Genomic DNA, 13,628 nt, shown 5'->3' with positions numbered 1-13,628 from the left:
AATGCAGCAAATGAGAAAATGACTCCAATCCTTCTTGTCCAGGTATTCCATCATGTCAATTCAACAAACTCAGATTGCATGCCAGGCTCTGTGGTAGGATTTGGGGTTACCGATCAAGGTACCCCTCCCCACAGGGAGCTCACATTCTAAAGGGTTTGGTCAAGTATTTAAGTCAATAAGTTTTTGTTAAACACCAGATCTTTTCTAGGCAAGAGGTAGGCTCTTGCAATTCTCCAGAATGGAGAAAGAAAATAGACAATTTGCAAACAATTACGTGACCCCCACACCCAGAGCAGGCATAATCACTAGGAAATAATGGGGATAGGTTGATTGGCCTTGAATCAGTCAAATCTTGCCTCAGACACTGAGTAGTTTGCCTCATTTTTCTCCACTGTAAAATGGAGTTGACAGTCTTGCAGTCTAGCTGTTCTAGGAATCCTGAAATCTAAGGGCACAGGTGGGGGTGGTCCTCAAAAGAATTCAACCAGTGAGACCTTTCAGTCCAAGCAGCAAGTTTATTGTGTCACCAATAGAACCCAGTCAGATGCCTGGTGAGTCTGCACTATTTGTGACACCAACACAAGTGGGCGAGATTTGAGGAATCTGCATTTGATGAGTTTGACACTGATATTTTTATACAGAAAGACTAGGAGATGATGTGGATGGGATCTGGCAGTGGCAAGTATTCTGAGGTTGTCTGGAATTAGAGACAGGAGCCTAGATGGGATGAAAGTGTTCAGGAATCCCGGTGGGCTGGAGTGGGCCAGATACTGGGTTCCTGAAATATGTGAGGAAGTTCAAGGATCTCCTTTTAAGGTTTCAAATTTCCCTGATCATTAGGACCTAGCAGGGTTGTTAGGATCTGAGGAGATAATATTTGTAAAGTTCTTGTTCCTGGCACTAAGCAGACTCTTAAAAAACCATTTGATTCCTTGTTTCCTACATAAAATCTACATACAAGGTAATTGGAAGAAATAAACAGAAAATGGACCAAGCAAGGCTTCTCGAAGGAATATGGTGAAATCAGGAAACTTTGAGACAAGGAGAGACAGCACTCAAGGAATGGGCTGGGGTTGGGGGTGGGGCAGTGGTGGAAGCTAGTGAATATGCAGCATCAGGAGATGGAGATTCATGTGTGAAAAATAACATGGAGGCTGATGCCACTGATCCTTAGTACATGGAGACCAGAAAGGTGTGTGCTACCTAAAAAACTAGTGTCAGGTTATAATATTTAATATAAATTTTTCAATAATCTCTTTGTTCTCTCTGAAGCAAATTCAGAGAATGCCTTTTCCTACGTCACCAAAAGCCAGATAGGGCTCACTTAACACCTCTTAAGAGACCTTTAACCCAAGACACTTTTTCTGAATAATGGGATAGTTTCCTTATCTTAATATTTTGTGGACATGTAATATGTTATGGCATGTTAGTGGTAAAGAAAACAGACATCCTGGTTCATAAATTCAATGGAAACTTTGTCAAATTCTGTTATCTTATTGCATTTGGCCTGTTGCCTCTCCTTCAACCAAACTTTCAGTCAACATGGGAGAAAAATAGCTCTTCTCTGAGTTCATGTGGTGGGTTCCTGCTGTCAAGTTTCCCACAATGCAGAGCTTATGCATTAAAAACGTGGGCTTCAGGCCTCAGAAAAAACGTACACGTTTGTAACAGGTGCTGAGTCTACTCTCTCTCTTTTCCCATGACAAGGGTTGCCCTAAGGACTCTAAGGACAGCAGTGAAAACATCTGCTCATTGTAGCTCTTAACAATGCTTGTTGCAGGATCTTGGATAAAGGATGAGGAACATGAAGAAGGCCTCCTGTCCCTTCTCCCTCTAACCAGGAGAGGGCACTATTGCTCTTGTACTGACAGGTTGTCCTTCATTCTCCTGGAGTACCAGTGACATCATAAGGGTGATGTCTTGACTTGCAAATGAATTGGATTTCAGTGAGCAGGGCCCTGCACAGTCACCAACCTCACTCTGTCCTCCAGAGCCATCTGGTCCAGTGGCAAGATACAGATCAGAATGACTGGAATGGCTCCAGAGGCAGTGGGATACCTTGTTCTCTTTAAATAAAGGGCTTGCCCAGGTCACAGTTTGTCTGAAGTAAGAATGATCTAGTGATTTAAGTTCTCTTAAGAATTGAAGCAAAATATGCTGTCGTTTGCTATTCAAAAAAAGAAAAAAAAATCAGTCTGGGAGGGAAGGACTCTCAGGGTTTCTTACCAGAACAGAAATGATTGCTATTTACACTCACTCTGAGCCATCACAACCCAAACAAGGGCCCCAGAGGCTTGGACTGGGACTGATTCTAGGGCAGTCAGTGGGAGTCAGAGTGATTTGGGTTTAAGACATAGTTATGTCAGGACTGTCTGGGTCCCTTAATCCAGGTTTTTCTCAGGTACCCTGGCTCAAGGCCTGTCCAGCCTTGGCTAGACCTACCTTACTGTTTCTTTGACTTCCTAGCTTCTCTAGCTGGGAGAGGTATAGGGAAAGGTGCAGGAGGAGAGTCAGAGGAGGGACCCTGAGCTCCTGCCATCTCTACCACCTGTCCAGAGCTTGGAGTTCTGTCCTGGTTACAGGGAATCTACTCCTGGTGCACAGATGGAGCCTTCTCTCACTTATCCACAAGTATCAGCAACTAGTCTTGTGTCACACACAAAACATGAACTTCTCTATGTTCTTGAGTTCACAAATTCAAGGACATAAAAGAGGAAGCCATGTCCCCCAGGAACAACCTCAGGGGATGTGACCTAGTCTGACTGACAGGACCCTGAGATGAGGCTTATACTCGACCTGAGGCTCTTTTACGTACCCAAGGGAGCTCTCACAGGCTCTGCTCAGGATATAAAGTCCCCTCATCCTGCCTGTCTTAGGCCTTAGGGTCCTCTGTCTAAGATCTCCAAGGGACAGGATGACTTCCCCCTGTCAGCTCCTCTGGCTCTTGTTGCTCTGGGCTCAGGGTAAGACACAGCAGATCAGAGAATGAGCCTCTGGTGTAAAGGTTATCACTGGAAAACCAAATAAAATGAAACTTAAGGTTCCCTGGATCCAGCGGGTGAGGAAGTTGAGTGCAGAAGGCAGATGGGCTGACAAGCAGGACCAGGCCATCCAATAAAAACTAAATATAAAAATGCTTGAGAGGTCTGTGGGAAAACATAGCTGATGTCAAAAATTGATTTAAAAAAACAAAAAAAACCAATAGATTGCCAGAAATTTGGGGATTCATTGTTTTCCACAAAATTGTCCATCCTCCCTGTCTGTGGCTCCAGGAGACAGAGTGACAACGTGTGACAGGGCCGGTTCCAGCACTGGCAAGTGGATGACCTGGTGCAAGCAGGAGTCAGGAAGGTCACCCAAACTGCTGATCTGTGAAGCTTCTTAGCTGCATTCCAGAGTCCTGGCCCAGGTCACTGGCAGTGGGTCTGGGACAGATTTCACTTTCACCCCCAGTCCTGTGGAGGCAGTGTTTGCTGCCAATAATTACTCTTGGAAATACAATGATTCCTGTTTCCTACAGTCCTGCAGCCACAAACAAAAGCTTCCCCAGCCTGCTCAGTGCCTCACCTCTAGGGAGGAGGTGATTCTCCCCAGGCCACAGCTTCAGACATTCCATATTCTTAGAGGATGTTGGGCCTTATTCATCTAGTATTAGCCAACTGTATGACTTTTCTAGGGGGACAGACAGATAGTGAACTTGTAAAATAAAAAGAAGGGGAATTTTTTGTAACTTTCATTCCAACCTCAGATGATAAACCTGCGGGACATGCTCATCAGTAAACCTGGCTCCATTGACAAGTCTCCCCATCTGCATCCTCTTCCTGTGGGGTTGACCCAATAACAGACCCCCAAGGAGTGGTTTAAGAATGAGGATTTTAAGAATTTAAGGCAAACAGGCAGGGCTCACACCACTGGATGCTGCTTCCCAGTTTAATACCCTCCTCTCCCAGCCATGTGTAAAAGGGGCCAGGGCCTGGACAGAGAAGGACAGCATATTCTTCAGAGTTCATCCAGCAGTTACCCTCTCTGGAGACTCGCCCACTGCCTTCCAATAAAACTACATTCTTGTCTATTGTTCTTGATGGAACTTCATTTTGTCCCCTCAAAACAAAAAACCAATTGAGAATGACCATCCCTGACTCCCATGAGTCTTCCCGTCTGCAAGTTTGGCAGCATATTGTGAACCGAGGTGAGTTATGTTGGAGTACATGGGAGTAGACAGTAGACAAGGAGGGATATTTTGTAAATGTGACTTTGCAAGTTCAGTGGAGCCTTACCCGTTGGCCACTAAAGTCTGCTAATCTCAGATTCCTGAGGTATATTTCCTTTTCTTTGGGTAAAGTACAACTGGACTTCTTTTGAGACCACTGTGTTCCATCACCCATGGCCGCTTGGCATGTCTGGGAGACTGTAGCATTTAGAAAGCTGTGTTTTCGTAGCAAGAGGCTACTCATATTGAATCCAGAAAATTCTCATCTGAGTCACATGGTAACTCTGTGATCTAGGGGAACCATTTAATAAGCTCCTTGAGATTTGATTGAGGAATCTATGAAAATGAGATGAAGAGATGCTGGAATTTGTAATGAAATAGCTGTTCTCCTGATGATCACTCTCTGCTTGTCACCCGCCCACAAGTTCCTAATGGAGCCCTCCTTTGGGGGAACCAGAGGTAAAATGCAGACCTTTCTCCCACCCTGGCACCATGGCATCTGTGTATTTGTACAGAAAACCTACATCATACCTAGGTGGGTCTTAGTCTGGGTTTTTTTCTTTTCTTAGAAAACTGAGATGTGCTCTTGATTTCTGCACCTTAAGGGCCTGCTTGGGATTTGAGAAGTTCAGGGTCACTGGGCACCTCACACAGTGCTGACTGGTAGGAGGAGAATTCTGTAAGTCTACACTTGGAGAAGATAGCCAATATGTGGGAGAGCCAGCCCAATTCCCCATCAGGCTTGCCCCAAAATTTAGATATATCTTTCCACAGTGCAAAGCTGAGAGGAAATGTCCATTTCCTCTTCCTACAAATTGCTTCACTTTCTGATGTTTAATTCCCCCCACCTTCAGAGAGTGCAATAGTGCGAAATGTGTTACTGCTCTTCCTTCTTCAAGGCTCTTTTCAATGGACACTTGGGATCCTTTTGCAATGGGTGTGTCTTTTAGGTAAAGGAATTCGATTGTGGTCTTTCGACTAATTTACCTGGTACCTTGACTAGCTTTCCACATTCTCTATTGGGAAGACCCAAGATATGAGTGTAACCTACGTTTTAAGTAGATTTCTCTGGTACTGTGTGTGTGTGTGTGTGGAGGGGGGGTATAGAACCACAGACAGAAGAAAGAGCCTATTTCTGTTATTGAGGGGTCAGGATCTCATGAGCCTGAACCTGTGACCAGAACTGACAGTGGTGCCTTGTTTTATAGAAGGGTAAAACATGGTCCAGGTTGTAGGAGTCATTGTGAGACGGGAAGACATTGGTAGGCAGTCATTCCGTAGTTTACTCAGTGATGGTTGAAGATGGCTCGTGAAATAACCCTGTTGGTATAGTTCCTCCACATCTCTGCTGTTTGGATGACCAATTAATGGGAGCTGGTGAGCAGCACATAGCTGTTAAATTTAAATGATCCCTCCTTTTTTCATGATGGAGGATTTTATTGCTGTGGGCAACTGAGTGAAGGATCCAGATGAAGCCCTACTTGAGTTGAATCTTAAAGAAAGTCCTGGATCCTGAGATGTGTGTGTTAGGAATGGGAACAGTACAAGGACTGGGGGACAGCCCACTCCCAGGCCCAGAGAGGAAGGGTAAAGCCATGTGTGTGCACGTAAGTGTGTGTTCATATGTGTTTGTGTGTGTGTCTGAGTGGCTAGAATCTTGTCCCTCTCAAGCAACCATTGGGAAGAAGAATGATATAGATGTCTTAAAAGAGTGCTCCTATGATTATGAGCTAACAGTGCATGGATCTGGAGAGTCTGTGTAGCCCAGGCATGTTCCTTCCCAGAATCAGTTCTAATATTTATCTGCTAAGATACTAATAGAATGCTTTGCTTCAGTTCACAAGGAAGTGAATTTGAATCCACCTTTCCCCTGAACCTTAATAACCCCAGAAGTTTTCTGAGCCTACGTTTCCTCCACCACCAAGAGGGGATAATAGGAGCCCCTACATCTCCAGGGCCGTTGTGAGGGTCAAAAGGCCTAATGCAGAGCATTTGGCAAATTATACTTTTTCTGTATAGTTATGAGGTCTTGCTCTACTACTTTGCTCACCCTAGCGGGCTCGCTGACATCCACCATGACCATGAATGCCTAGACCTTTACCCTTTTAGTTGACTTCTGTGGTCCCTATTCTATTTTAGGGTAGGTTATTTTTTTTTTCTAATTTTAAACTTAAATAGAAAATGAGAAAAGAAAGAGAATTGCCATGTACACAGTAGACCATAAGAGAAGATTCAATATAAAACAATAAATTTCCATTTCAAGAAAACCTAGTTGATAAATACTACACAATTTTTTGAAGCTACCCAGCTTTGCTTCCTTGCTATACTTTTGTTATGTGCTGTATCCTTTTTACTTTGTGTTCCCCCTTCCCTCCCCCAACACTGCAAAGAAGGCTGCAATGCTGCACTTGAACGTGGATATGTAACTATATCTATATGTAGATATAACATATACATATGTATGTACTTAGATGTCTATAAACGTATATATATACATATATATTCACATATATTCTCGTACCCATATATGTAAGGTCATATTATGCTCATTTCCTTCTATCATCTGTTTCTCTGAGGGTGAATAGCATCTTCCATGTTTTTCTAAATCAGCTAGCTCATTGTTTCTTACACCTCATCAATATTCCATGAGAAAGAAAAAGCAAAGAAAACAAAAAAAGGAGCAAGTAGTACGCTTCAATGTGCCTTCAGACTCCATATTCCTTTCTTTGGATGAGGAAAACAGCTTCCATTATCAGTCTTTTGGAGTTCTTTTAGGTCCTTGCATTGCTGACAAGAGCCAACTGTACCAAACTCAGTCATCACACAATGTGGTTATTACTGTGTACAGTGTTCTCCTGGTTCTGCTCATTTCACTCAGCATCAGGTCATAGAAATCTTTCCAAATTTTTCTGAAGTTGGCCTGCTCATCATTTCTTATAGCACAATGGTATTCCGTTACAGTCTTACGCCACATCTTGTTCAGCCATTCCTCAATTGATGGACATGCCCTCAATTTCCAGTTGTCAGCCACTACCAAAAGAGCTGCTATATATAATTTTGTACATATGGATCCTTTTCCTGTTTTGATGGTCTCTTTGCTATACAGCCCTTGAAGTGGTATTGCTGGGTCAAGGGGTATGCACATTATTGTGGCACTTTGGGCATAATTACTAATTACTCTCCAAAATGATTGGATCAGTTCACAACTCCACAAACTCTGGATTAGTGTTCCACTTATCCCACACCTTCTCCATCATTTATAATTTTTTCTGTTTTGTCATGTAAGCCAATCTGATAGGTGTTATGTGGTATCTAAGAGTTGTTTTGATTTTCGTTTCTCTAATGAATAGTGATTTTTTTCACGACTATAGACAGCTTTAATTTCTTCATCTGAAAAGTGCCTATTCATATCCTCTGACCATTCATTAATTGGGGAATGACTTGTATTCTTATAAATTTGACTAAATTCTATATATATTTTAGAAACGAGGCCTTTATGAGAGACACGAATAAAAATTCCCAATTTCCTGCTTCCCTCCTATTCTTGGTTGCATTGCCTTTCTTTCTGCAAAACTTTTCCATTTAATATGATCAAAATTATCCACTTTGCATTTTATAATGTCCTCTATCTCTTGTTTGGTCATAAATTCCTCCCTTCTACACAAATTGGACAGGTAAACTATTCCTTGCTCTTCTAATTTGCCTATAGTGTTAGCTTTATATCTAAAGTCTTTCATTCACAATCCCTTCTCCTCTCCAACTTGCTTCTTTTCTTTTTCTACCCTTTTTCTTCTGAGAAAGATTCCTTAACCTTGTTCCTTTTTCTCTTCCCTTTCTGTCTAGGCTGAACTGTCATTCTTTAGTTCCTGTTCTGTATATTTATTCTTTGCTGAAATCCCATGTGATCACTCATACATTAGAGAGAGTAATGTGACTCCCCAAGTCAAGGTGACTTCAACAAACCCTTCGTGCTCAGAGATGATTCCTTGACTCTTACAAAGCTTTTTTTCTCTCATCATTTTGCCAACTCAGAGAGGTTTAGGAATCTCATCAGAGTCACACAGCTACTCACTTGGAGAGCTGGCACTTAGCAAGTTCACATCCCAAGGCTTACACTCTTTCCCCAAATATCCCTGGTGGTCTCAGGCCTGTGTTTCCCAAAATAGCTGGAAGGATCCTCAGCCCTCACTCTTCTCTCTCTGTCCTCATTTCCTCTCCCAGAATAGGTAGATACAGACATGGAAGGTATAGATGACAGATAGGTGAAATAGATAGATGACACAGGTATAGATATTAACGATATAAGCACAAGCAATAACATGAGGCCACAGGGACTGATGGGCAAGGAGATGACATGAGAGTCAAGATCCAGTCCTGATTCTCACCCTGGCTGTGCTCCTCAGCAACTACTTAACCTCTGAGTGCTAAAGATAATTCCCCAGGACTCTCCTTTGTAGATAAGATTGCAAGACGCACAGGGTGATGTTTGTGTATAGGGACTTCTCATGCTGAATCACATCTGGATATATCAATGTCTCTGTAGATACATTGCAGACACCAAGGTGGTACAGTGCAGGGAAAGTAGGGCCTGGATTCAGGAAGAATAAGTTCAATTCTTGCCTTAGATATTTACTTGATGTTAAACCCTGACTGTGTCACTTCAACTCTGACTGTCTCAGTTTCCTCATATGTAAAATGGTTATTTCCCCCCCATGCCCCCACGTTGGTGCTGTTTTTTAATAGCACCTCCCTCTTAGTGCAATTCTAAGGATAAACAGAGATAAAATTTCAATGTACTTTGCCAACATGATTTATCACCACTGCACTGATGATGACTATGAATATGCCAAATATAAAAGACTCTCCATATAGAAGGCAGAAGAAAAACATTTATTTACACACCGGAAAGCCAAATCCTAGAACCAGAAAGCCAAATCTCTCATAGTCACCAAGAAGAAAATAAACATGATAACCATGGGGGCAAAGCCATTTCCAAGCCTCCCCCCTCCCCTCAGTCAGGAACTTCTCACAAGCAAGCACTGACATGGCTGAGCCTTGCTGCCTGTGCCTGCCTGAATCCTCTCCCCTCTGACCCTACTGAGCTCACTCCCTCCTGGTTCTGCTCCACCCTTCCCATTCTGACTGTTCAGCAATCTCCTCCTACCACATGTGACTTAGGCTTCCAGCTGATTTAATGGGCCTATTAATGAATAGGAAAGATTTTCCAATTCAAGTTGCCATTACACTGGGCTTCAAGATCTTTCATATTCATTACATAGGTCAGTGGGGCAACTGGTGTCAAAAGAGCTTTACAACAATATACCAGGGATCACACAAAGTGAGCATATGAAACAATACCTTAGGGTGGAGTTTGAGCACAAGCACACCATCATTCCCCCCTTGAACAAATGGGGCCTAAAATCTTAGGACAAGGGGCAAGGTCTTGTTCCATAGCTACTTCCTGCTGAGATTGGCCTGACCCAGCAGCTCCCTTTTGGGAGATCATTTCTCTAGCTGGCATCTGGCGTTTGGTCGATTTCAAGTCAAGAGATGACACAAGACTGTCATGGATGGGGGGATGACATCTGGCTTAAGTCATCAGACATCCACAGGTGGAGAGTATTAAGCCTGAAGAAAACAAATCTGACAAACAATGTGAACAGACAAAAAGCCAAAAAGAAACAAGGAGACAATCACCAGAAGCAGGGTAGATATAGGGTCAGCCATGCTTCTGGAGTCTATAAACTCATTATCATAGCCTCATTCACTTTTGTTTACTGTTTTCCAATTTGTAGTCCTGAGGTTATCATTCTAGACAGAGGTATAACCTCTTTAAGCTGAGCTGGGCCTGGACAACCGCCCATTCTCCCTGCAGGTGTGATGAACCTGAATAGAATGTTTCAGAAGGATCTGCAGGGGAAGCTTCCACCTCCCTCTTCATTCTAAAATCAAGCCTCTTTCCTCAATTCATTTTATATAGTTCATTAGTTGGAATGTCATCTGTTTTTCCAAAATCTACCGCTGCTCTCAACAGAGCAGCAAACAACTCTTTTCTTGTCAATCCACTCTGACCCTGAATCCACTGTCTATTCATTCTTCTCTCTAGAGAAAACCTATCTTTTTCATTAATTCTTACCATCCAGGGTACTGATGGGGTGCTTGGGTGCATGTGCTTGGACCCCAACTCTAAATCCCATTTCTCTTTAAAAATCCCATTTCTCTCCAGCCTCAAAACACTATCTCAGCCAGTCTCCCTCCAGATCAAGGACAGCCTGCCCCAGCAGGAACCGTTATCTCCTTTCCTGCCACAGTAGCCAGCTGCACCTATGGAATTTATGCTCACTGCATACTGAGTGAACTGCCTGTGCATGGGGTCATAATGACATTGACCACTCACTGATCAATCATATATATCCTATACATAAATCTATATGTACTTCCTTTGCATTAATCTTGTCTAAGAATATATTGATGAGAGAAGCCTGATTTTCCCTGGTCAGCTCTGACTATTGGATGACTCAGTGACATTTCAGGCCTAAAAGCACACCTCCAAGTAGCCCCTTCTTGGGCTATTTACTGATGAATTTTGGGTAAAATACCTATGCAGTACATACCAAAAGTTCATGTTCCTTTGAGAACTGACCACTCCTTAACCCCACCCCAAATCACCTAGTTAGCACACTTGGCACACATTTTACTATAGAATAATCTATATAAACTTTATCCATAGCTCCTTTAAATTGAAGGTTCCCTAAAACTCTTGCCTCTGAAAGGTGTAGTAATAAACTTTTTTGCCTTGTTGGCTTGAGTCTAATGTATTCTTTCCAGACTAAGTTGCCAGGAATCTCCAGAAGTTCCTGCACCTCTCCTGACCCTCATCATATTTTGGCGCCCAACGTGGGACAACAGAGTGATGTCTCAAGCCTTCTCCAAGTCAAGGTAAGCTTTCTTTTCCCTTAAACTTTCTAAGTTTTCTCCTCTCCTAGCCATATAATTGAGGTTCACCCCTTAAGCACCTAGGAATGCTTACTGGGTTTTGGGTGGAGACTTCTACAGGCTCTGGCACAATCCCCTGAGACAAGGGATGCCTTGTGGGGATCCACCTGTGTTTGCTCCCTCTCCTGATGCCTTGAGGCAAGTGGTAAACTATAGGTGCTCTGCTGGTGTCCTTTCCCCCTTTTTACCAATCTCTACAGGTTATAGGCAGAAAAGATGGACCAATCTCCTTCTCTATCTAGAGATTTGATTCTAGGATATTTCTTGAACAACTGGAAAAAATTTGATCTTCAAGACCTCAATAAAAAGTGTCTTGTGTTCTTTTGCAACACTGCCTGGCCTCAGTACATTCTGGAAGACCAGGAGAAATGGCCTAGTGGTGGAACCCTAAATTTTAACCTCATTTTACAGCTAGATGTATTTTGCCGTAGGGAAGGGAAATTTATAGAAGTCCCCACATGCAGGCTTTTAGAACTCTGTCCCAGAATACAGAACTGCAGAAGCGAGTTTGGATGTGCCTAAATAAATTTACTCCAGCTAAGGGGAATCAAAATGAACTTGACATACATGATGATCCCATTCTTTCAGGCTCCTGAGCCCCAGTTCCTGGAACACCTACACACCTCCCTTGTGTGTGGGATGGCTCAGGTCCCTACTTAAATTAATTACTCAGAGGCCTCTCAAAGTGATGACAGAAAGTTTATTTATTCGATTCTCGAGACGTGGGACAATCCTATACCAGTTCACCTGGAGTAGGAAAGCTGAAGACAAAGAAAAGGCAGTGATTTATATAGACCCTAACGCAAGTCCCTCCTCTCCCATTGACCATTATCTTCATTAGCTGAGAATATGATCTGACATTCTAGACATGAAGTCTAACCATTCCCTTTTGAAATGAAGACATCAAGGAATTATGTAAGTTTTATCCAATCATTGAGACCTTAATACACTACACAGTTTTCTATCCTTATATGGAACTATTCTATTCTAAAAATATTGTAACCTTGAGCCTCTAGGTCTTACCTCACCCCTGGGAAAAGAATTACACTCTGAGAAGTCTTCACTAAACCTATTCCACTCACTTGCCTCTCTATTAGCCCCTTCTCCCTCTTCCTGATGGTCCAAACTATATGGGGAAGCTAACAGACTCCTGCAACAAATCCCTCCCCTTTACCTGCTGGCTGTCTGCCCATTGGTCCCCTAAACCTTTACTTTCAGGGCATTCACCATGGGCATCACTCCTGAACTACATTTCCTAGCAGCCCCTGACACTACCATTGCACATTGGTCTTCTGGGCCTCTGTAGCCAGACTCGGTTTCCCAGAATCACTCACTCCCTAGTCCCTCTCTTACAAGGGGCAGAACTCCTTACCTTGCCCTGTCCCAAGCTCCTGACTCCTCAGTTCCCTCCCAAGCTACTCCCATTATGGGAAGTAGGAGATTCCCCTGGAGGAACGATTGGGATGCATGTTCCCTTTTTAGTAGCTGACCTCTCCCAAGTTAAGGAAAACCTTGGCCATGACTCAGAAAAGCCTACTAAGTTTATAGATGGCTTTAGAACAATCCATCTCCAAGCTGAATTATCATGGGGAGATGTGAATATTATTCTCTCCACTTATTGCACCATTTAGGAGAAAAAGAGGATCTAGGTACAGCTGGCTACTGTGGCAGAAAGGGAGATAACGGTTCCTGCTGGGGCAGGCTGTCCTTGATCTGGAGGGAGTCTGCCTGAGATAGTATTTTGAGGCTAGAGAGAAATGGGATTTTTAAGATGAAATGGGATTTTAGAATTGGGGTCCAAGCACAGCACCCAAGCACCCCATCACATACAAGGGTCCCTTAAAAGTTGAGCTGCCCTTTCCTTGTGTCATTCTCTTAAAGCTCCCTAAAGTCTCTTGATACAAAGGTGCCTTAAGAGTTGAATTGTTCTTTTCCTGGTGCCTTAAAATGTCCCCTTATCATAGAATACCATAAAACCTCCCCCTTACCCTGGACCATGGAATTCCTTGTCTCCCCTCCCCCATCTTGGGTCATAAGATTCTCCTGTCTCCCTTATCATGTCCTTATAAAAATGAGCCCCTGTCCCTCTGTAAATTACAAGTCCTTTGTCTGCTTTTGTGTTAATAAAGCTCCCTTTGACTAAAGAGGTCTAAGAGAATCCTTTCAAATTTGAACCACCTCTCCCATCCCTCTCTCTTCAACAAAATCATCACCTGTCCATTCACCTCCTGCCTGTTTGCACCTGGTGGCCCTCATGTCCTGGCAATAGGGGAGGTGCTGAGATGTGATGTCCTACCTCATTTTACTACCATGGACCCAGCCAGATAGTTTTTGTAATGAGATAAAAACAATCAATAAAAGCTGTTTTCATCTTGAATTCCTTGATGAACTAAGGTGATCAACCCCTAAATGTGTTTCTACC

At 43.1% G+C, this 13,628-nt stretch overlaps 2 long non-coding RNA genes across 2 annotated transcripts in view; one reads left to right on the top strand and one right to left on the bottom strand.

The window, feature by feature from the left end:
• Nucleotides 1–13,628, top strand: part of LOC140522125 (uncharacterized) — a 384,637-nt gene that overhangs the window by 133,668 nt on the left and 237,341 nt on the right. The window lies entirely within an intron of this gene.
• Nucleotides 1–13,628, bottom strand: part of LOC140522166 (uncharacterized) — a 518,496-nt gene that overhangs the window by 365,101 nt on the left and 139,767 nt on the right. The gene's annotated exons all lie outside the window — the stretch shown is intronic.

Source organism: Notamacropus eugenii, chromosome 1 (genome assembly GCF_028372415.1).
Source record: "Notamacropus eugenii isolate mMacEug1 chromosome 1, mMacEug1.pri_v2, whole genome shotgun sequence".
Classification (NCBI taxonomy): Eukaryota; Metazoa; Chordata; class Mammalia; order Diprotodontia; family Macropodidae; genus Notamacropus; species Notamacropus eugenii.
Note: the sequence above shows the minus strand (reverse complement) of the source record. Positions and strands in the feature narration are given on the sequence as shown.